Raw genomic sequence first — 23,473 nt, 5'->3', positions numbered from 1 at the left:
TCAGCGAAGGCAAGTTAGATGGTACAAACTACACCTTGTGGAAGTTCAAAATTACAACTATCCTTGATTCTTATGAGCTTCTGGAGACTGTGCTGGGGACTGACGCAGAACCACAGCCTACCCCCGACCCATCAAATCCTAGTGTGATGATTCCTCCGAATGCAGATCTTCTACGAGCTTGGAAACGAAGGAATGCAGATGCATTGTGTGCCTTAGTTACAAGCTGTTCTGACAGTGTTTTGACTCTGATTCAGCATACAACCAAAGCGTCAGAGGCTTGGAATGTACTAAGGAGTCAGTATGAAACACGAAACCAAACAAGGATTCAAAACTTGGAGAATCAACTAGCAGCGGAGAAGTTTGCTGAAGGAGAGACGGTTGAAGCATTCATCACTCGGATTAAGAATCTGCGCGACCAGATGGCTGGCGCTGGGATACAAAAGACTAGCGAAGAGCTAGCTCGGAGGTGTCTTCGGATTTGTCCACAAAAGTTTGATGGACTAGTAACTGCCCTTAATACTCAGGTGAGACCTCAAGCTTTGACTTTTGAGGAGTTTTGTGCATTATTAATGGAGGAGGAGTTAAGGCTGAAAGCCCGAGAAGGAAGCAACAATGGAGATGCTGCATTCTCTGCCAATGCAAAAGGCAAAGGTGTTTCCTCCACCAAAAATGATGGTGACAAAAAGAAAAAGGGCGGCAAGAAGAAGTTTCAAGGAGAGTGCTTCTACTGTAAGAAGAAAGGACATGCAATTGCAGATTGTCGTGTCAAGAAGGCAGATGAAAAGAATGGTACCCTTAAAACTAAAGGGAAAGAGACAGCCAATACGGCTGAAGCAGAGTTGGAATTATTCATGGCGACCATTGAGGAAGTGTGCTCCTCGGCGCAAGAAGAATCTACCACTGACTCTTGGGTGTTGGATAGTGGGGCCTCCCGTCACATGACCAACAAGAAAGGTCTATACAGTTCTATGCAGCCTCTACAAGAATCCATCACTGTGACGGTTGGAAATGATGCTAAATGCCCTGCTGCGGGCACAGGTACTATTTCTTTTGTTGCTGCAAATGGTGAAGTCAAAAAGCTTTCAAATGTGTTGTATGTTCCCGAAATCAGGAGAAATCTCTTATCAGTTGCTGCCATAACTGATCTTGGTCATGAAGTGAGGTTCAAGAAGACAGGTGCAGAAATTATTGATAGTGCTGGCACAATTGTTGGCAAAGGAGAAAGAAGGAACAACCTGTATGAGCTAAGTGCTCTTACAGCCACCGCTGGAGTGGGCACAAGTAAGCTTTGGCATGAAAGGTTTGGACACATCGGATTTGCAGTATTGAAGGAGATGCAAAAGCAAGGTATGGTTGCTCACCTACCTACAATAACTGAATTGAAGGAACCATGTGAAGCTTGTATGATGGGCAAGCAACAGAGAAAGGCATTTCCACAAGAAAGCAAGAATAGAGCACATGCTCCTCTAGAGTTGGTGCATGCTGACTTGTGTGGTAAGATGCCTACACAGGCCTTGGGGGGATCTTCTTATTTTATGTTGATTGTCGACGACTACAGTAGGAAGATGTGGGTGTACTTCCTTCGTGATAAGGCTCAAGCTTTTGGTAAGTTTAAAGAATGGCTAATACTTGTTGAGAATGAAACAGGGAAAAGTGTGAAGAAATTTAGAACAGATGGTGGTGGTGAGTTCAACTCAAAGGAGTTTGAAGGCTTTTGCAAGAGCAAAGGGATCAAGCGTCAATTGACGACGCCTCACACACCTCAGCAGAATGGTGTTGTGGAACGCAGGAATCGTACCATTGTGGAGATGGCAAGATGCATGCTAAAGGGCAAGGGATTGCCTAACCATTTTTGGGCTGAAGCTGTTAATACTGCAGTCTACATTCTAAATCGGAGCTACACAAAGGCTCTCAAGGGAAAAACACCTCATGAGGCTTACACTGGTAAGAAACCATCTGTTTCACATTTCAGAATTTTTGGATGTGAATGTTATGCACATGTTCCAGATGAGAAGAGAAACAAGTTACAACCAAAAAGCAGAAAATGTATCTTCTTGGGTTATAGTGATGAGCAGAAGGCTTACAAGTTATATGACCAAGAGGCAAAGAAGATCATCGCGAGCCGTGATGTGGTGTTCAAGGAGGAGCCGCATACAGTGGAGGAGGAGAAGGCAAGGTCTTCCACTTTATCATCAAGCGAAGAAGTAGTCCACTATGAACCTGTCCCGAGAGCTATCCCTATCCTTAAGGAGGAGGAAGCATCATCTTCAGATGATGAGGAAAAAGTTCACCAACCTGACATCACCCCACCGGAAAAGCCATTGCCGCGCTGGGTGAAGCAGCTCTATGACCACAATAATCCTATGCCTGCATCTGTTGAGGAGAAGGCAGACGGACCAAGGAGGTCTCAGAGAATAGAGGAGCAAAGGAGGGCTTCTGCTCACATAGTCAACATGGCTTTGATGGTTGAGATTATGAGAGAAGTAAAGGAGCCAACTGACTTAGAAGAAGCACTTGCAGATCCATCATGGAAGGCTGCTATGCAGGCGGAGTATGACAGCATAATGAAGAATGACACTTGGGAGCTAGTGGATCGGCCAGCAAAGCGGAAGATTATTGGCACCAAGTGGATCTGGAAGGTAAAGTACAAGGCTGATGGTACCTTAGAAAAGTACAAAGCTAGACTGGTTGCCCAAGGATTTTCACAAGTTGAAGGGTTTGATTTTCAAGAGTCATTTGCCCCAACTGCCAGAATGACCACTATTCGCACGGTACTTGCAGTGGCTGCCCACAAGAAGTGGCCAGTGTACCAAATGGATGTTAAGTCAGCGTTCTTAAATGGTGACCTCAAGGAGGAGGTGTACGTGGCTCAGCCACCAGGGTTTGAGGCCCCCCATTCTGAGAACAAAGTGTGTAAACTGAAGAAGGCATTGTATGGGCTGAAACAAGCCCCCAGAGCATGGTACCAGCGGATAGATAGGTTCTTTTTAAACCTAAACTTCAAAAGATGTGCCTCAGATGCTAACTTGTATGTTTACAGGGATGGTAAAAAGTCTGTAGTGATTGTCCTATATGTGGACGACCTTCTTATTACAGGTGACTATGAAGATATGATCAACCAAACTCGAAAGGCTTTGAGTTTTGAGTTTGAAATGACAGACTTGGGCTTGCTGCACTATTGTTTGGGGATTGAAGTCTGGCAAGAGCCAGGAAAGATCTTCATCTCTCAGAAGAAGTATGCATGGGAGATCTTGAAGGCATTTGGCATGACCGAGTGCAAGGAGATAGCTACACCTATGGAGGTGAATGTAAAGTTATCCGTTGAGGATACATCAGCACTAGCAGACATTGGGAGGTATAGGAGGTTGGTCGGCAGTCTAATCTACTTGTGTAACACCAGACCAGATATCAGTTTTGCTGTTGGTGTTTTGAGCAGGTTCTCAAACAAACCTCATGAGAGTCATTGGAAGGCTGGGATGCGGGTGCTCAGATACTTGAAGAAAACTCTTGACTATGGTATCACATACAGTTTCGGAACTTCTCTTGTGGGGAACTGTGACTCAGATTGGGCAGGAGACATTGATTCCAGGAAGTCAGTTTCTGGTTATTGTTTCTCTTTGGGTTCAGGAATTTTCTCTTGGATTAGTAAGAAGCAACCAACAGTGGCATTGTCTTCTACCGAAGCAGAGTACAAGGCAGCTTGTTTTGCTGCATGTGAGGCCGTATGGTTGAGAAGGATTCTATGGCATATGGGAGTGCAGGATGAAGAACCAACTGTGCTGAGATGTGACAATCAGAGTTGCATCGCCATTGCCAAAAATCCAGTGTTTCATGCACGCACCAAACATATAGAGATCCAGTATCATTATGTGCGTGATTTGATGGAGGATGGGATAGTGGAATTGGTCTACTGTCCAACAGAGGAGAATGGAGCAGATATCTTCACCAAAGCACTTACGAAGGATCTGCTTCAAGTTCATCTTCAGAGACTCGGCATTGGGCCGAGGAGATAGTTCACCTATGGGTGGACATTGAGGGGGGGTGTTAGATATGATCAATGCCCCACCCTCATTAGGTGCTACCAATGATCCATGGTGCTCAAAGTTGTAAGGCCCCCATTATGAGGAGAAGCCAAATGTGAGCCCGGACATTGGTTGAGTCCTGACTTGTATATCAGATGAGGTCTATGTGACCGGATGGCAAAAAGGTGACTGTTGTGGGTCTAATCTTTGGGTTAGACGGAGTGGTTAAGCTGGTAGCAACTCGAGGCACATTGCATTGAGTTGCGTGGTAAGGGAGTTAAAAGGGGCCCCTATTGTGGGGTCCGGGGGCCGCGGAAGCGGCCCCTGGCTGGGGGGTCCCAGGGGGGCCAGCGGCCCCCCTGGCGGGGGTCCGGGGGCAGCGCCCCCGGCCCGATGGTAAAGGGAATATTCCCTGGAATATTCCCTGGCCGACTAGTGGAGGCTCATATGGTAGGTCGGTCAGCAGGCCGACCTAACGACCTTCGCGGGCTATAAAAGCTAAACCCCTTCGCAGCCATCTGACACTCATCTTTCACCCAGTCAGAGTTGTTGTTCCAGCTAGCCTTAAGCTCTTCACCTATCTTCTGTCTAGATCGCCATCTAAGCTTCACTCAGTGGAAGCGCACGGGTGGACAGAGCCATCTTTGTATCAGTTGTTTGGAGTTAAAGAATTTTACTGATTCTTCTCTTATCTGTTGTGTACTCTCTATCTCTTTCTCAGATTCTGTTCGCTGCGCCGTGTAATATTTTACAAGTCTGTGGTGATTGAGTGTAGCAGACATTAGGAAGGATTCAAATGCGTCGGAATCGCACCCACCGCCGACGTAGTCGGACCAACCCGCAATGGTCCGATCCCCAGAATCGAACCACCCGAGTTCTGGAGTTGGACCTTCCGACTGAGAGAGAGTCAGACCAGCCTGGTCCGATTGCCAGAATTGGACCAACCCGATCGGACGTGCCACGTGGCACTCGAACTGTCCATTAGAATCGGGCCATCGTAGTCAGACCATTGGAGCCAGATTCGGACCACAGTCCATAGTCGGACCACTTTGAAAATAGGACCACCCTCTTGGTCCGATTCCCAGAATCGAACCAACCCCTCCGACTGTTAGAGTCGGACCAGACCGGTCCGATTGGCAGAATCGGACCGTTCGATTCCCAGAGTTGGACCAGCCCTATCCGATTCCCATAATCGGACCATCTTGCTAGAACAAAAAGATAAGGATCTTTTGCTGACCTTGCCACAGACCTGACCCCAGGACGCAACCTTGAACACCCCCAGGACCCAGTTTGGAACCTCAGAGATTAATCGAACTTAGGGTGCGGAAAGACCATAGAATAGCCGGGAATCAAGTTGGGAACTCAAATTAGGCTGGGAACGGGGGTAGAAACAAGGTGGAGTTTGCATTAAACGCTTTCTACATTGGCACTTCAGTCTTATGCTCCACTAAATCTACACAACAAGAAAAGAGAAAAGCCTGTTTTCGCACCAAGCACCACAAAAGCACTAAGCACAACATGTGAGTAAGGATCGCCGCTGCTTCCAAATAACAAGGAACACATCTGGATATCTGATAACATTAAGGAACCCACTAGTAGGAGAAGACCCCAAGACTTAGACAGGTGCCTGAGCGCCCTACTAGTAGTACCTGGAGAGAACACGAAGACACGGGAAGCAACAAGATAGAGGAGTGGAGGCTACCAGAGCTGATTGGATTCATTGACAATCTCGTGGAGCTGGAAGCAAAAACAATGTCGGGATCAAGAGGCAACCAAGGGGAAGACCAATTAGACTTAGGAGAATTTCCAACTTCGGTCCAGGAACGGGTCCACGACTACGATCGACTCACCAGGACCGTGATCCAAGGTAGACCTGTAGAGGAAGTGGTGGCTAACCTGGAAGAAGAGAGAAGAGCTATCAAGAGAGCGCTGGAAGGTATAATTGCCTACAACCATGAGCAAACGGCTAGAAGGCTGCAGCAAGATGTAGACATGTACGAGGCTAGATGAGTACTAGACCTAGCTGGGGCAGCCAAGTTCGGACCGAACGTGGAGAGGGAACGGGCAGCAGAGGTTGGCATGACATTGAGTGAACTGGTGGCAAAGCGACTCATGGACAATACATCCATGGAACAGAGTGCTACTGCCCTAGCCACCGCGCTACTGTCAAGATTGGGAGTCACGCAAGGGGCTAAAGGGCAGGCTAGAATCCCCATAGTAGCAAAACAACTAGCTCGATATGAACCTAGCAGTGACCCGTACAGCTTCATGGAGCAGTTCGAGCAAGTGTGTGAGGCGAACGGTCTTACTGACCCTGCACAACGAGCTCAAGCCTTCGGCCTATGCTTAGGCGACAAGGGGAGGACCTGGTACTCTAGTCTGGATGATGTAGAACGTACAAACTTCACTCACCTTAAGGGTCTCTTCATCAAGAGGTTTTCGGAGGCAGGGTATTTGGATAACCTCATTGTTAGGTTGATGAATATCAGTCAAAGGGAGAAGGAGGACGTTAGGGATACGTTACTCAGGTGCGTAGCCTCTACAAGAGAATCCCTGCCAATGAGCAACCTACTGAGAGGGCAGTGTCTACAGTGTTCATGAACGGGATTCAGAGCGAGGAGCTCTACAAGGCTTTGGCCAGTAACTCCACCTTACAACGAGACGTGCTAGCTCGAGTCTTCGAGGAGGCAATATGCATAGATGATCAACTCAGGGAATGTAGCATGAGGACTACCAATCGAGATAGTGCAAGCCAGAGGGACCCTGAGAGATCAACCACCTTAGGGGAAAAAGCAACTGCTAGTGCGCAGGACAAGGGAAAGAGTGCAGACCACGACCAAGGGATGGCAGAGATGAGAATGGAGATTGCATGGTTGCAAGAGCTTGTTAGAAAGCCTGTGAGATCGCATGTACAATGTGTGTACTGCGGCGGCAATCACCTCCCAGTGGAGTGCCACGATCCTAGATCTCGGCCGTGCTCAAATTGCGGTAGATTCGGACATGATGCAGTGCATTGCAGAATGCCGAGGAGACTCCCATATATGCAGCAGTACAACCCTCCATACTTAGGTAATAGACCACCTAATTTCTTTGGCAGGAGAACCCTGTTAGCTCTTACAACGCCAACTGAATCAAGACCTGTCGTGCCTAGGCTGGAGATGAACCCAACTGGTATACCCAGGCCACCAGGGCCTTTTGTGACTCACCCACCTAGCAATGCTCATGTTCACTTTGTGGAGGAGCCTAATGAGGAAGAGACCTATGTCAATCCGTACATATCCTACGACGAGGAGGGCAACCCAGTCCTGATGGACTATCGGCCCAGTGCCGGTGATGGCTTTAGAAAGAGGACGAGGCAGAGGCTTTGGAGGGCCTAGCCAGGATCCAGTCACATGCTGGACTTGCGGCCACCCATGCCACATTTCATCACGCTGCCCGGAGCGAGAACAAGCTAACAAAGACAAAGCGGATCTCCGATGCACAGAGTGTGGAAACACACATCTGTTTCCTGACTGTCCTAGGCGGAAGCCATCAATGAGCACTGCCAACATGCCATGGGTGCCTTTGGGGCTCTTTGGAGTTGAAACTTTTGGTAGTGAGGATATGCCCATCCCACTACATGCTATGACGGGAGCTCAAACGAAACAAGCAGGCATCTCCTTGCCAGGGCCAAGTAACCTTGATGCAACCTCAATAGGGAAGAAAAGCCAGAGGAGACGGGAAAAGAGAACCGATGCGAAGATAACCCTTAAAAAAGTGGGGGAATATCCCCACCCCAAACGGCAACTCGAGGCATAAGCCAAGGTCAAGGAGTGGGTCAAGGACGCCCAAAAGCACCTCGAGGATGCTGAACCCATATTGGAAGATCCTATGGACGACTTCTCCAGTGTTAGCACACCAGTCTCAGCCTCAAAACCACAGGCTGGGAGCATACTTGCACCACTAAGAGTGACTCAGCAGCAAGGCCGGGGGGAAGCTTACCAGGGCAGACAGAATGCATGGCCTAGAGCTGCTAGCTTCAAAGGAAGACAAGGGTCTAGTAACCTCCTCACAACCTTGCTGTCCACTCCAGTAACTCTAACATTGGAGGATCAGCTTAGGCAAAATCACTCCTTGTGGTAGGACTTAAAAGACTCGATCGAGGGACATGCAGAACTTGCGGGTGCTAATCTGCAAGATCATGATGTAGTTACACGGATCCCAAGTCTAACTCTACACTCAGATCCTAAGTCTTTGCACATCAATGCTTTTTGGGAAGGCACTAAAATGCACACAGTTTTGCCCGTCCTAGCCTTAGGAGACATGACTCGGAAAGGAATTGTAGACACAGGCGCCGGTGTTAGTGTGCTAAACCATGCGGTCCTAGAGGCATGGGGAAACCCTCCTGTAGAGACTGCTAGATTCAATGTCACGCTAGCAAACGGAATGAGGGTAAGACCATTTGGGGTCTTAAAGAATTGGCCGGTAAAGATTGCCGGTGTGCAATTCTCGGTAAACTTCATTGTCATGAAGAGAGTGGATTACGATGTACTATTAGGCCGACCTTGGATGAGGAATGCACGAGTCATAGAGGATTGGGGCAATGGATTGATTTTCCTAGGGAATAGAACTAGTGCAGTGAGGGTAGAGATGGACACTTGGACGACGACGCCTGTTGACCTGGCTGCCATCTCAGCCATGCTAAAAGGCGATACTCAAACAACCAAGCCCTATGGATCACTTGCTAGATATATTCCTTGCCTTGAGGATGAGAGGGATTGGATGGACGTGTTGGCAGCCATTGACCTACCATTCTCGGATGAGGAAGAACCACATCAGCAGGCTGCTAAAACCGCTACCATGCCAACTGAGGAGCCAGTTGTGCCGCTCTGCATGATGGCAGGAAGCTCACTCAACCCAGGCAAACCGGCCTCATCCCGCATCCCCAACAACAGCTTAGAGATTCAGGAAATCGTAGAGTATCTGACCAATAAATTGAACGGCAATTTGGCTGCTAACTTAAAACCTCTACGTGACCTTTTAGCTAAACCAGAATGAAAATGGACCAAGGTCCATGACCTGAACTTGTTATATAACTGGGCTTTAGTTACTTACGACAAGGAGATTGAAGAGGGAAGCTTAGGGGATGATGAGCAGTCAAAAGGACATGATTCGAATGATGAGGAGTATGAGGACTATCACTCTACGGGAGAAGAGAGTGAAGAAGAGGTAGACACAATAGAATACGACACGGAGGGAAAAGCAATAGAGAAAATTATGGCAGACTTAAGGCCTAGGAAAGAAGGGATCAGCCAGAATGAAAAAGGAGACATGCTAATGGAGTGTGACAGATCCTAGCTAGAACGAATAGGAGCCGTAGATTACGAGCAAGCCGGAGTAGCACAACCATGGGTAATCCCAGTGCTCAAGACAGATTCACCTACGGAACTACGACCCCCTGGGGAAACACCTTCCTCAAGTGAGGGATGCGAGTTCAACTCAGAGTCGGAAGTTAGCACTAAGAGTGATCCCGAGATACCACAACCCTCTAAGGTCAAACGCACCAAGGGAGACTTGCCAGTCCACCTGAGGCACAGGAGGCTAAAAGAGGAGGCTAGGAAGCAGGCAAGGGACTCAGAAGCGAAAAGGCAGAGGAAACTACAGGATCTACCCAAATGGTTTACAAAATTTAAAAAAGGTGATAGAGTGGTGGTTCCTGTTAGGTGCAAAAAGACAAGGTCAGACTAGTGAACCGATCGAGGGACCCGCCAAAGTCAAAGAGGTTAACTTGGCTGGGAAAGGGGTAAAGCCAAGACCTGTGTTCGTTGCAGATGACTTGGGGAGAAGGAAGAGACCAAACTCGTTGCGCTCCTGCAAGAGTACACTGACGTATTTTCCTGGACATTGGACGAATTTTAGGGAATTGACCCTAGGGTCGTGACTCATAACATCCCAATGGTTCCAGATGCAGTGCCAACGAAACAACGACCTTACCCCATGAATCCCAAGCATGCCCATGCAGTGAAGGAGGAGATTGATAAATTCATGAGGGCAGGTTTTATATATGAGATCGAGCACACGGACTGGGTATCACCTATCGTGATTGTCATGAAGAAAAATGGAAAAATTCGAGTGTACGTAAACTACAAAAAGGTGAATGCCGCTACGAAAAGGGATAACTATCCTTTACCTTACACCGAGCACATGCTGGAGAGGGTAGCAGGGAAGGAAGCCTACAGTTTTCTGGATGGTTTCTCAGGTTACAATCAAGTGCAAGTGCACCCTAACGACAGGCACAAGACTACCTTTGCCACGGAATGGGGCGTGTTCGCCTACATTGTCATGCCTTTTGGGCTAATGAATGCACCTGCAACTTTCCAATGCCTAATGTGCACTATCTTTAAGGACATGCTTAGGCGCGAACTAGAAGTGTTCGTAGACGACCTATGTTTACAATCTAGTTGGGCCAAACACTTGGAGAAATTGAGAGCTGTCTTTGAAAGGTGTAGGCTGTACCACCTCTCGCTAAACCCCTTAAAGTGCCAGTTCTGGGTAAAACACGGATGCATCTTAGGGCACGTAGTGTCAAGGAACGGCATTGCTACGGACTTTTCCAAAGTCAGAGTCATTGTTGACCTACTGCCACCCGACAACTACAAGGGAGTTCAGTGCTTCTTGGGACACACTGGATATTATCGACGATTTGTGCTAAATTATGCATTAATAGCTAGATCTTTGCTCAAGCTATTGATAGTGTTTGAGTGGACGGAGGAATGCCAGCGCGCATATGAGGAGTTGAAAAAGGCTCTTATGATTGCACCAATCTTGAGAGCCCCAGACTGGAACGTAACTTTCCATGTGCACATAGATGCCTCTAAGTTCGCTATTGGAGCCGTGCTATGCCAGCCTGGTGAGCATAACTTGGATTACCCAGTGAGTTTTGCCAGTAGGCAGCTCATAGAGACAGAGATGAACTATTCCACGACAGAAAGGGAGGGGTTGGCCATGGTATTTGCGGTAAAGAAATTTAGGCCCTACTGTATCTTGTGAACAAGCCTTGCGCTACGGGGCGCATAGCTAGATGGTTACTCCTTTTACTGGAGTTTGACTTCTCTGAGTGTACGAAAAGGAAAGCAGCACTACATGGCTGACCACATGTCCCGCATACCCACAGGAGAAGCCCCTCGGCAAGGCGTGCCTAACAATTTGCCGGATGCCCATCTTTTTAACTTGTCTAGTGAATGAGAATTATTTAAAGCAGATCTGACGCCATATTGGGCCGATGACATAGTGCAAGTGCTAGAAAATGGACTACCAGAGCGACCCATTAAGAAGGCCAGGCTGAAGAGACTTATCTTGAAAATTCAGCCATACCAGCTAATAGCTGGCCAACTCTACAGGCTGGGACAAGACGGTTTATTGTGTAGATGTGTATGTGAACACGAGATGCACAACGCATTGAACAAAGCACATGGCGGAATCGGTGGAGAACACTTTAGCGGGGACACAATAGCCCGAAAGGTGCTACAATCCCAGCTATGGTGGCCCACCCTATTCTGCGATGCAAGTAAATTTGTAAAGCACTGCGATGAGTGTCAAAGGACCAAAGTGCCTGTGCAAAAGGACAAGATGGAGTTGACCCCTGTCATAGCCCGACAACCCTTCGAAAAATGGGGCATCGATTTTATTGGACCTGTCAGTCCTGCAGCACAATATTCCCAAGCTCGATACATCATAGTGGCGACCGACTATCTAACGAAATGGACAGAGGCACGAGCCACGAGGAAGAATGATGCTAGGACCACCGCAAAGTTCTTATGGAAGCAGATCATTTCACGGTTTGGCTATCCAATCGAGCTTGTAAGCGACCAAGGCACACACTTCATTAATGAAGTGATTGCCCACTTGCTCTCTACCTTCCTAATAATTCATCGGAAGTCCTCTCCCTATTACCCTCAGGCTAATGGCCAAGCCGAATCCACAAATAAAATCCTAGTCAATGTGCTTACAAAAGTCGTGTCTACTTTGAGAAGTGACTGGGACAACAAGCTAATGGCGGCCTTGTGGGCCTATCGCACAGCTTATAAAACGGCTGTAGGACAGATGCCCTTTAGGCTAACGTATGGAACTGAAGCCATTTTTCCCTTAGAATTCTTCATCCCTAGTTTGAGGCTAGCAGTCCAAGAGCGTTGGGAGGGAAGAGAGGCTTGGACCAACCGCTTGGTGGAACTCGAGCGCTTAACGGAGACCCGACTCCTCGCCACTCACTCTCTGATTTGTGAAAAGGCTCGACGAAAGATGTGGTTTGACAAGCATGTCAAGCAGCGAGACTTCGAACAAGGGGACCTTGTTCTGCTATACTCGGTAAAAGGACATAAACAGAAGATGAAGTTTCGGGGGCTAGGGCCTTTCAGAGTACGCATGATCGGTAGGACCGGGAATGTCGAGTTGGAGACACTTGACGGTGAAGGAATAGGCTTTTTTAACGACAGCCGCATTAAGAAGTACTATCCTCCTTCACATCCATTACATGAGCCACCCATGCTAGAACCCCCACTGAACGTCCGCATGGCTACTATAACTGACCTTATAGATCGGGACGAAGAAGCAGTGGCACTGGCGTACCTGCGGATCACAATTGCAGTAGGAGCGGTGTATTCTTTCGAAGCCTTGATTGATAAAGGTGCCGACTACAACATCTTAATGCATGACCATTGGACACGCATTGGTCAACCGCAACTACAGCCCACTAACGCTAAACTCACCCCGTTTGGGGGTACCGCTTACCCACTCCTAGGGAAGTGCAAGGTGGTCATTTCCATCAAGTCTGAAAGTTTACTAGCCTTCTTCCATGTGTTACCTGACAATAAAGGAGCTGGTAATGTGTCGCTATTGGGTCGCACTTTCAAGAAGCAAACCAACTGTAATGTGGATTACAACCTAAACCGCATACATCTTGCTATCGGCAATGTGCGCATAGTGACGACCTTCAGCAAGGGCTGTCTTAATTCCCCCACCTTTACAAAGCCACTAGTAGAGACCCCTACGACCACGCTTCAGACCGAGTCTGAACAGACGAAAACTACGGCCTCATGCTGGGCTCCCAACCCCAGGCCCAAACCCACCAAGAGTGCTCACAAGGCCAAAGAGCCCAAGTATCTATGGGTGCCAAAACGGCAAAAAGCACATCCGGGTAGACCACCCAAGTATGATCCTAAACGTCAAAATTATCAACTGTTCTGACCCAAGAGGCAGTCTAGGCGCTATCGCCGTAGACACACAACCACGCCGCGTTGGATTCCCAAAGATCTCTTGCGGGCACAAGGGTACTACGAGGGCAATCCCTGGATTTGGGTGCCTAAAAAGGGCTAGCTACGAAGCCCATCTACAAGCAATCTCACCCTAATGAGAGAGGCTTGAACAAGGGATGCCCAACACATAGTTAGCAGGCCCTGGCCAGCTATGGCTAGCAAGCCTCAGCTCATCTATCGACCAAAGAAAATGCCACAGACCTTAAACCTACCTAATCCAGAGAACTTACAAACCACTATGACTGCTCACTCAGAACCTAGCACAACCCCCGTGCCTCCGTAGCCTCCTGCAGCATCTCAAAGTGCTTCAGAGTGCAAAACCCAACCCGTGACACTGACGAGGGAGTCACAACTATCCAGTCCAGTTGCACCACCCCCGCCAGTGGGTCTTAAACCTTCATATGCGATATGACCTTTCCTCTCTTTGGCTAAGGACCTTGCCGCAACTTCTGGGGATGACTTAATAACCAGCATTAAAATGTTAGACGAAACTTTCACTACATTTGCTAGAAGCTACGAGAGGCTAGACCTAGGCCTTCTTGACGAAACGCTTGCTTCGGATGTTCATGCACCATGCACTTGGGAGGAATACGAACTTATGACCACTAAGGTTCCCAAAATTGCTGCCGAACTAATAGTAGCAAACGATGAAATCTCGAAGGATCAAGCTGCCCTCAGAAGACTTATCACTTCGTATCGTAAGCCTCCTCGTTCTGCTCCTGAATAGGAGTTGCACGAGCTCACGTAGATGGGAAGCTCACCTTCCACATTCTTGCAGCAGTGGTTTACGTTAAGGATCCAATGGGAGAAAAAAGGTTGTCGAATAATGACCAATGCTAAGCAACGCAGGGCAGATAAAACTATCGAATATGACCCCACTTATGTGGCACCTATCTTGTTTAGGATCTTGGCCATCACCTGTAATCAGCATTTAGACGACCATGTGCTCGCCCACCCCTACATTGACCAATTCCTCACCGAAGAGGAATTACATGTTGCCAGTCGCCTCAATACTGGAGATCTCTTCCACGACGTTTTGACCTACATTTCCCAAGTCTCCATCCAACCATCTACTCTGGATTGTCGTGCCCAACTCGAATACAATCCAAGCTTCTATGATTGGCTATTGGCTAGGTAAGTCAACCCACGCGAAACAGCGCTTACCTCGTCCTTCCTGTGCTAATCCTAGGAAGGATTCTTTGAAAGATCCCCGACGGAGGGGGGAGAAATGTGAGCAAGAGCAGAGCAAAAATGAAAAGTTATGCTATCTAGCTAGCAGATTGTTATAATTAAGTAAGTTTCTATGGAAGAATACTGCAGAGTAAAACAATAGCAATGGTCAAGCCTCTAAGCAAGTGTACCCATTTTGGGCACATATATTTTTCTCTCAAACTAAGTTCTGATTAGAAATAAGCCAATTGTTAGGCATTAATGTTGGCATGGTGTGTTGACAGGTCACCACCATGGCAGGACAGGACAAAGGGGGCAAACTCCCATTCTCTAAAGAGGGAATGACCAAATTCGGCATCAGCATCGAGACGCGAGGATTCAGTCAGTTCACTTTCAAGCACACATTGAATCTGGACGATGCCATCCTGGAGGAACCCGCGATCAAAGACTTGGTAGACAGATGCCACCTCCACAAGTACGTGGAAAAGGTGGGGCAGGCTGTGGATTACAGCATGTGTGCAGATTTCCTGAGGAACTTCGACAAAAGCAGGAACTGTGGCACCGCCACAGTAAGGACAGGGGAGCAGGAAAGAAGAATTGAAGTTCCCCTCAATGCAAAAATCATAAAAAAGGCCCTGGGGCTTGTGCCCAAGAAAGAGAGACGGTCGAGACGAGATGTTTACACCATGCTGGGGGTCAAGAAAGAAGTGGTGCATACCGTGGATGGAATCAGCTTGGCTGACATCCCGGACCCAGCGGTGAAATTACCAGCAAAGATGATCCATACCCTCTTCTCGGGCCAACGGTACAATGCGCTGATGAACAGGATCAGGGTCCCACTGCTGGAAAGCATAACAGCAGGAGTTCCTGAAGAGATAGACTGGAATGGATTCGTACAGAAGACCATTCAAAGTTTAGCTGCCCTCCTCACTCCGGCGGAAGCACCAGCAGGAGGAGAATCCCCTGCCTCCACCGCGCGCTCCGCAAGGAAGAAACCTGCGTCAAAGGTAGCTACAATCAAATACGGGGGTATCCTGACAGCCATCATAGATGAAGCAATAAAGGATGAGGGCGTCATGGATGAGGAAGCTGCGCATCAAAGCCCACCTCACCACGAAGGAGGGGAATCCAGTGAAAGAAAAATAAGTGACAAGGGAGAGTAGGAGGTGCCACCTCCACGAGCCAGCAAACCCGAAGAACAAAGCAAAAGTGATAGGAGACAAAAGGAGAAGAAAGAGAAATTAAGGAAGAACGGGCTAACATCAAAAGGGCTCAAAAAGAGTCTCGAAGGGCTAAGGAAGAAAGGAGGAGGAAAGAGGAGGAGGAGCTTGCCAGGATAAGAGAGGAGTCGAAGAAGGCAGAAGAGGACAGGAAAAGAAGGGCGGAGGAAGAAGCCGAGGAGTAGCGACTAAAGGAACTGGCCGAACTAGCAGAAGCTACATGAAGATCGGTGGAAGAGACCCATGGGGGCGGAGAACTCGAACCTGCAAGCCCTGGCCATAAAGCCGAAGCTAGCGCAAGTGTGGAAGCAGCTCCGATGGTCGTAGGCAAGGGCAAGTCCCTCCTACATCCACTCCCTCCCTCCTTTGTGCCGACAACGATTGCAACTACTACACAACCCACGCCTCCCCTCAACACAGCACAACTCATGACCATGGTGCAGATGCTCGTGAGCAAGGTAGCCGAAATCGTCCCTGAAACTAGATTAAAAAGGCCCACCGCCGCCGCAGATGCAGAGTCACGGCAAGACCCCAAACGACAAAGGCTGGAGGCATTGACCACCACGCCCAATACTCCCATGCCTACCGATACAGACTATGATGCATACGTGGCCGAGTTACTGACACAACTAGACAAGGCAAAAGAAGAGAAGAAGGTGGCATCTTGCAATCTTGGCAGTGGCAGAATGCGAAAGAATGCTTGCCGAAGCTAGGGTTGAGGCTGCAGAGATAACCACTAAGACCCAGCGACAAGCCTTCCTCAACACGGTGCTCCACGTGACGCAAGCTGAGGGCGATGATACAGTGGAACAGGTAAAAAGAAAGTTGGAGCTAACCACCTGGGCTCTAAGATACGGTCTTCAAGAGCGGGAGCTTCCAACAAGTACAGGAATGACTAAAGAGCAACAATTCTACTACCTGCGCTGTATGGGCCTTTCCACTGCTGAGCTCAAGGAGTTAGGTTTTCAGGAGCAGGAGCAGCCACTGCCATGACCACCAGTCATTCCTCCTGTGGTTGAGCGAAATGTCGAAGAGGGCCCGGACTTCGAGCAAGATGATGACGAAGAGCCACAAAGGATGCCGAGTCTGCCTCAACCCGTGATCCCACAGGAGGAACCTGCCGATGCCAAGCTACCTGAACACATAGTTGCAGCAAGGAGAAGGAGACAAGAGTTAGCTGAGGAGGCCCAACGCCAAGCACACACACTTCCATAACGACTCCCTGAGGATCCCATGCCACTGAGGAATGATACACATCCTGTAGATTGGCCCCAGGAGTTGGTCATCTAGCGCCAGCAAGAGCTACATAAGAGGCCGTTCGAGATTTCATTCGCTTTTCCACGCTCCCTGGACCGGGCCCTGCCTTTAGGAGTCGTAGCCAAGATCAAATATCTGGCTAATGAACTCGCAAACAGATGGATGGAAGAAATAAGCATGATAATGACTAGGTGGAGACAAGAGCCATGCGAGTACTGGGAAGACAAGGTCAATCTGGTTCCCAAATCCATCCAAGGCTACGAGGCACAGCCAAAATGGCGAAGGAGGATTTGGGACACCAATTTTGATGCCTGGACCGCATTTTGTAGCTCCCTCCCCGAAGAGCGTAACGATCCCATTTACATGCCCTACCCCCGTAGGCATGGAGTGGACTATGACAGAGATTTACATGGGGATTATGACTTCTCGAAAATCTATAATGTAAATGCTAGAAGCCCAGAGGAGTGCTTAGTATTTAGGGTAGAAGATATACTTCCCTCCATAAATCGTTTTCTTGTAGACTTCTCTTCCTGCCCCAATCCAGCATTCTTAACCACTTGTAATTACCTCCAACTTCTCAAATTCCTGCTACTCCAGAAACCTACAGCAGAGGAAGCCCATCTCCCCCCACTCTTTTTTGATATTAACCTAGGAATAGACAGTAGAGCCATGACGCGGTTGATGATGCGCGCTACTCTCCTCCCTGCCTTCTGCTTAGAGCTATTAGAAAATATGAGTGACACCCATTTTGCAAGGTGTAATCACCCCTTCTTGTCCACTACTCCTCTGAGAGCTAAAGCCGGTATTAAAGAATACCTACAAAGTTGCGCATTTTTATCACAATGCTTGCGACCGCCCCGTGACTAAATAGGTGCCACATACCTTGCCCAATGTACTCTCTCCCATTCGAAAGAAAAAAAAAAGTGCTTGCAGTCTTCCTTCACTATTATGGTGCACCACCCTCACTGCATCTAGAGTCCTCTCTAGCCCCTCCCCCACTTCACACTTAGGACACATCAAGGGCAGGACTTTCAAACCTGTCACCCTAAGTTTTTCACTGCACCCCCAACGCTGCACGAACTGGGTCCTCAAGTGTGGGACATTACCAAGGGCTTGCCCAAGGTTAGACCCATCTCCCAGTTCCACTGGCACGGGCAGTATGCACTACACAGTGAGACAGACACACCCCCTAGGAAGTGCACCACTTTTCTTATAGGTTATATTCGTGTTTCAAAAACGGGCTGCTTGGTTGCAGGAGATCATCTACTACATCCTCCGATGACAAGGAATTTTTCCAGGAGCCGAACATGACCCCATTACTGCAACTTCAGGAGCTTTGCTGCGAAGGTTTAAATGGCTCAACAGATCTCATGTTGCCAATCATCCGCCTACTAATGGCTGCCATGACTGAACCAAATCAAGCAGAAGGAAAACCCAGTGATGGAGCTGCCATTGGCATAGATCTTGGAACCTCACCGTCCGATGATCCATGCCCACCGCCTCAAGATCTACGGATCGTTTATTGATACCACAAGCCTGAAGACTTTCAACTCAAAACTGAAGATCCTCTACTCCCAGACAAGGGTTTTTAGCCCAGGCCACGGCTTTTCACGGCAAACAGCATTCGGGGGGTGTCTCCAGAATAGATCCCTCCAATACCATCCTCCTAAGGGATTGCTTATTGCTTCAAGAATTTCGGATACTCAAAAGACGACCGGCTCCATAGGGGCGCCAGAACAGTGTGAAGGATGCCAAGAATCTTCGTGAAGCCTAAAGCACGTCGGAATCTCTCCTGGTCATCATCATCAAACTCCATCACCTCTCATTCACAAGCATCAGTGTCATCTACCCACCAGTTCCACCTAGCAATAGCATCATCTATCCCACTACTTCCCACCACAGTGCCATGGGATTGGCACTTGGCTAGGAGGGGGGTAATGTTTACCACAGCACAGAGGAGCGGGAAATGGAAAAAGAGAAAAGAAGGAAAAGGCACCTTAAATGGCAACTAGACCCGAAAAAAGATTAAATGCACGGGCACGATCCTCGAGAAGTCTTGGAGTCACCCAAGGAGAGTAAAATAATAAAAAGCGCACCATTAAGTGCGAAAACACTTCTAAAACCTTGTAAAAGAGCGCCAGGCTCACTCTTGTGCAAATTGTATGCATTAGTTGGGGATAGGATAGACTAGAACGGTGGGAAATGAGGAAATGGGCCTAGGCTAATGGCCGGCCATGTAAAAAAGGGGGATGACCGCCCATGGAAATTAGGGCATGTATATAAAGTTGAAAAGTGAATGGGAAGCTCATTCTTGTGTATGGCAAAAAGTAGCTCTCCTCTTCTTCTTCTTCTTCTTCTTCTTCTTGCTTGCTTGAGCTTGTGCTTGAGAGAGGGATTGAGAGAGTGTGAGGGAGTGAGGGAGTGATTGTGTGAGAGCAAGGGATCTTGGAGAAGAAGCTCTCCATCTTCTCTCTTCATCTTCTCCTCCTTTCTTCTCTTCTCTTGTCTCGCGCGTGGCTGTGGAGGATGAAGCCCATGGGAGAGGGATTGAGGTTGCTTGAGCTTGCCTCAAGGATCGTGGAGCTACCGGTGTGCAAGAAAGAGGAGGGTACTCGATTGAGCATCAAGGTAAGCTCACTACACCCGTAAGGTAGGCATTGCGCGTCGGCTATGTGAGAGGTAGCCATGGCCGCTCGGTTCGAAACACTTGAGTAATAAGTGGTCCGTAGGTCTCGGGGTAGAGCTTGAAGCTCCCCTCCAATACAGTTTTTGTGCCAGTGGGAGCATCATTGGATGTTTGACAGACATTGAACGGGTGGTTTATGCTATTGAGCTTTGAGTCTTCTAAGACTGAGATCTTCTTCACTTGAATGTTGCATGGTTGATATGCCATGGTTCGCATACATGTGCTTGGGCTGATTTGGGCTTTGCACTCCCTGAGCATACACCTCTTTGTGTCAGGTCTTGCCAATGTTGTGTACACTTTGCCCTACTACTACACAGGGGGTGTGTCAGCTTACTGACGGATTTGTTTGACATGCTTGGGTGTTTCCTCAATGTTTGTATGACTGTCATATATTGATTTATGCCCGCTTGATACTGATTATGCTTTGACAGTCAGTGGTTGACTTGGTGCATTGATTTTGCCTACAGTTTGCTCTCATTGTACCTAGTTGTAATTTATTACAGCAAGCAATTATGTATGGATTGGTGTGAAATTTTCATGCTGAATCATCCTAATTTTATGTAATTTTGATGGTACTTGGTGGGCAACATCATTAGCTATTAGTTCATGGTCATTTTGCCTTGGTTTTGGTGGTATTTTGGTTGTTTACAGTAGAAAACAACAAGTAGTTTTGAACTGTCTACACTGTTTTGGAGTGCATTATGGGTCAGAAGGAGAAGAAGAAGAGAAGAAGAAGAAGAAGAGGGAGAGAGAGAGAGAGAGAGAGAGATAGAGAGAGAGAGAGAGTGTGTGTGTGAGTTGGTGAGTAGAAAAGGTGTTGCAGGCTGTGTTCGAGAAGCCATCTTTCAAGCCCCCTTGTCGGTGAAGGTCACTTTCTCACGACCCTTTCTTCCCGAGCTTGTCACCTTGAAGGCTCGTTAAGGTCCGGACTATCCAAACTCCGCATGGCAAATGGCTCCCAAAAAGAGAGTTGCGGGAAGTGTAAGTGCCAAAGCTACCATTGGTACCGGTAATGCAGGAGAGGCGAGCGGAGCGACCAACGCAACAAATGCCCCTACGATCACAAACCAAACCCAAGTTCTTTTGAATATCCTAGGTTTTATAATCAATGTTGATTAAGCATATTCTGTATTATTTCTAGAAGAAGAAATAAAGGGGTTAGTTACATGCATGGAACAAGAATGAGCCTTAGGTTTTTTGTTTACTCCAAGTGATAAGTTGCATGCATGAAATGGTAGTGCATGGAGTTCGCACAAGTTTATGTGCATAGAATGATAGCTTTACTCACATAGAATGATAAGTTTTTTGCATTATTTCACATAAAATAATAGCTTTTAAACCAGTTTAGTGCATGAATAGTCCTTTAGAATTCATGCCTTGCAACCATGATTAAAAGAAACACATGAAATGTTAGTTTCCATTCGTAAGATGTAATTGCACCGATGGATAGAAACCTAGACTTTCATATACGCAAGTCACATGTGATCCAATGCATTAGGAATAAGTATTCGTTGCCAAGTATGGAGAGTTAAAAGTTGTTTAGGATGTACAAATATACTAAACGCACCATGTGCATGATGGGTAAGGATGATTGGAAAACTCTGCATAGTACCACACTAAGAGAGATGGAAGGGACACATGCATCTAGACTGTATCCTGAAGGACTAGATGAAGAATCTTGTGTTGCCAAGTGTGTTAGCTGAACTTGGTTAGAACTGGAATAATAAAAGACCCTTGGTTGGGTTGCAAATAAGGCATGTCCGTTGCCTTGGTTGACCAGTTAATGCTTAAGTTAGGGTTAAGATACCATAAGGTAAAACCCAAGGGGAAGAGCAAGTCAAAATAAGTTAACCTACCAAGAACATTTGCTTGCATGATCTTGTTTGAGATTATTGGGGGGATCTTACCAAGTCGTGAATGATCCAGGATCGGATGCTGGGAGCATACAGGAAAAGGGAATCACACCTTAGTAGTTGGTCGTACAAACAGCCTCTGAAATATTTGTGATTGTACACTTAGGTACATTATTTGATCTCCTTTGATCAATGAACTAATTCAAGGAAAAACACTTAATGCTTCAGGTTAGAATCCTGGAGGGAGAGGTAGGAACAATTACCTCCGATTGTGTGCCTGGCCCTATCCAAGGGGTTTGTTAGCTGCACTGTGAATATGGACCTAACCCGCCGCGAGAGGTCTCTCCGTGGGTGCTGCTTGGAGTGAGAGGACGCTTGGGTGCCAGGGGAGGCTCTGGCCATAAATTGCTTGCCTCCTAATCTCACACAAGAGACCGACGTGACTCGAGATGGGATCTCGAGGCCTATGTACAGAAATCATGTAGATTGCTGGGGCAGCCTTCAGGCATGATATTTGATGTATTCCGGGATACGGAAGGATTATTTATGTGGAGGCAGAAAGGGACACTTAATTCTCCTGTATGGGCGGGGGACAAACATTAACATGAAGATAAGTTAAGAAACTGTTTGATCTTGTTTTATCTTGTCTTTGTGTCCGTGCCCTAAATTACGTAAAGGAACCTGTGATTAACGGATTAATTAAGGAAGCTATTTTTATGTGTCAAACATAATGTGGTAGGGAATTAGATAACTAAAACAACCCCCGAGGGAAGCATGGTGGATGTGACCGTCGGGTCCATCCTATGGCAAGGTGGTCTCAGTTAGCCGAGAGCTTTCCTTAATGGAATTTATTTGATGAGAACGTTAGATAGACAAGGACCATAGAACTTGTAAGTTAAAAACCTAATTCATGCCGTTTTAGGGGACCGGAATGGGACTATGCCTTACTACGGGCATAGAGGTCGAGCGATGCATCCCTCTCGTTTCCGATTCTCTTTGAATCAAGTGCAGTATGAGTTTGCTTTGGTCTAGTTGTATCTGCGCAAAGTGGAGCAATTGTAGACCGATGCTAGAAGGTTGTTAGGAAGACCCAACTATAAGAAACCCAGACTTCAGGTCGATCCTAAGTGGGAATGGCCGGATAAGTTCTGTTGCGAGGCAGACTCAGGAAGACCTAGATCGCAAACCCTGTGACATTCTTTGCGAGTGCCAGGCGGAGATTTCTGGACCCACTTCCCGATGGGCTGCTAAGATGTGTCCCACAAGCGGAAGAGCAGACACGTTACAATTGGTATTAGAGAAAAACTTCATAATGATACATGATTGAATGTTTGGTTCATAGACCTATCCTAAACAGAAATAACCTAAGTGGTATGGCTTGATTGTCATGCACCTTCTGCACCCACGAATGCTGGCATGCAAGAAAAGAAATTTCTTCTCAATCAAATTAAGGCACCCGAGTTTGATGGCAAGGGAAGGACTGTTCAAGCTGACGCTAAGATCTGGATTGAGTCCATGGATGACTATTTTGAGGTAGCAGGAACTGCACCTACTAACCAAGCCATGCTCGCCAAACTTAAGCTTACAGGCGAAGCGAGACTTTGGTGGAAATAGTGGTGTAGAGACCAAGCAATCTCGGAGGGGACAATCACTTGTGATAAGCTTAAGAAAGCTGTGTGAGGGAGGTATCTGCCACCTGCCTACCGCACACAAAAGATGAATGAATTCTATGGCTTGAAGCAGGTGGGATTATCCCTTGAAGCATATTATTTGAAGTTTGTTTCACTCCTAAAGTATTCACCCCCAATGGATATGACACAATAGGTGTCAAAATTCTGTGTTGGGTTGAATCCACCCATAAACACTCGATTGGAATCGATGCACCCAACAGACTTACAAGACGCATTACTCCGAGCGAATCCAATCGTCCAAGAACTTAAATTGGGTAATTGTAGCAAAGATGACCATGGAGATC

Source organism: Lygodium microphyllum, chromosome 3, assembly GCF_053477565.2.
Source record: "Lygodium microphyllum isolate KBCC chromosome 3, Lygodium_microphyllum_v1.1.10, whole genome shotgun sequence".
Taxonomy (NCBI): Eukaryota; Viridiplantae; Streptophyta; class Polypodiopsida; order Schizaeales; family Lygodiaceae; genus Lygodium; species Lygodium microphyllum.
The sequence above is the reverse complement of the archived record's forward strand: the minus strand, read 5'-3'. Positions refer to the sequence as shown.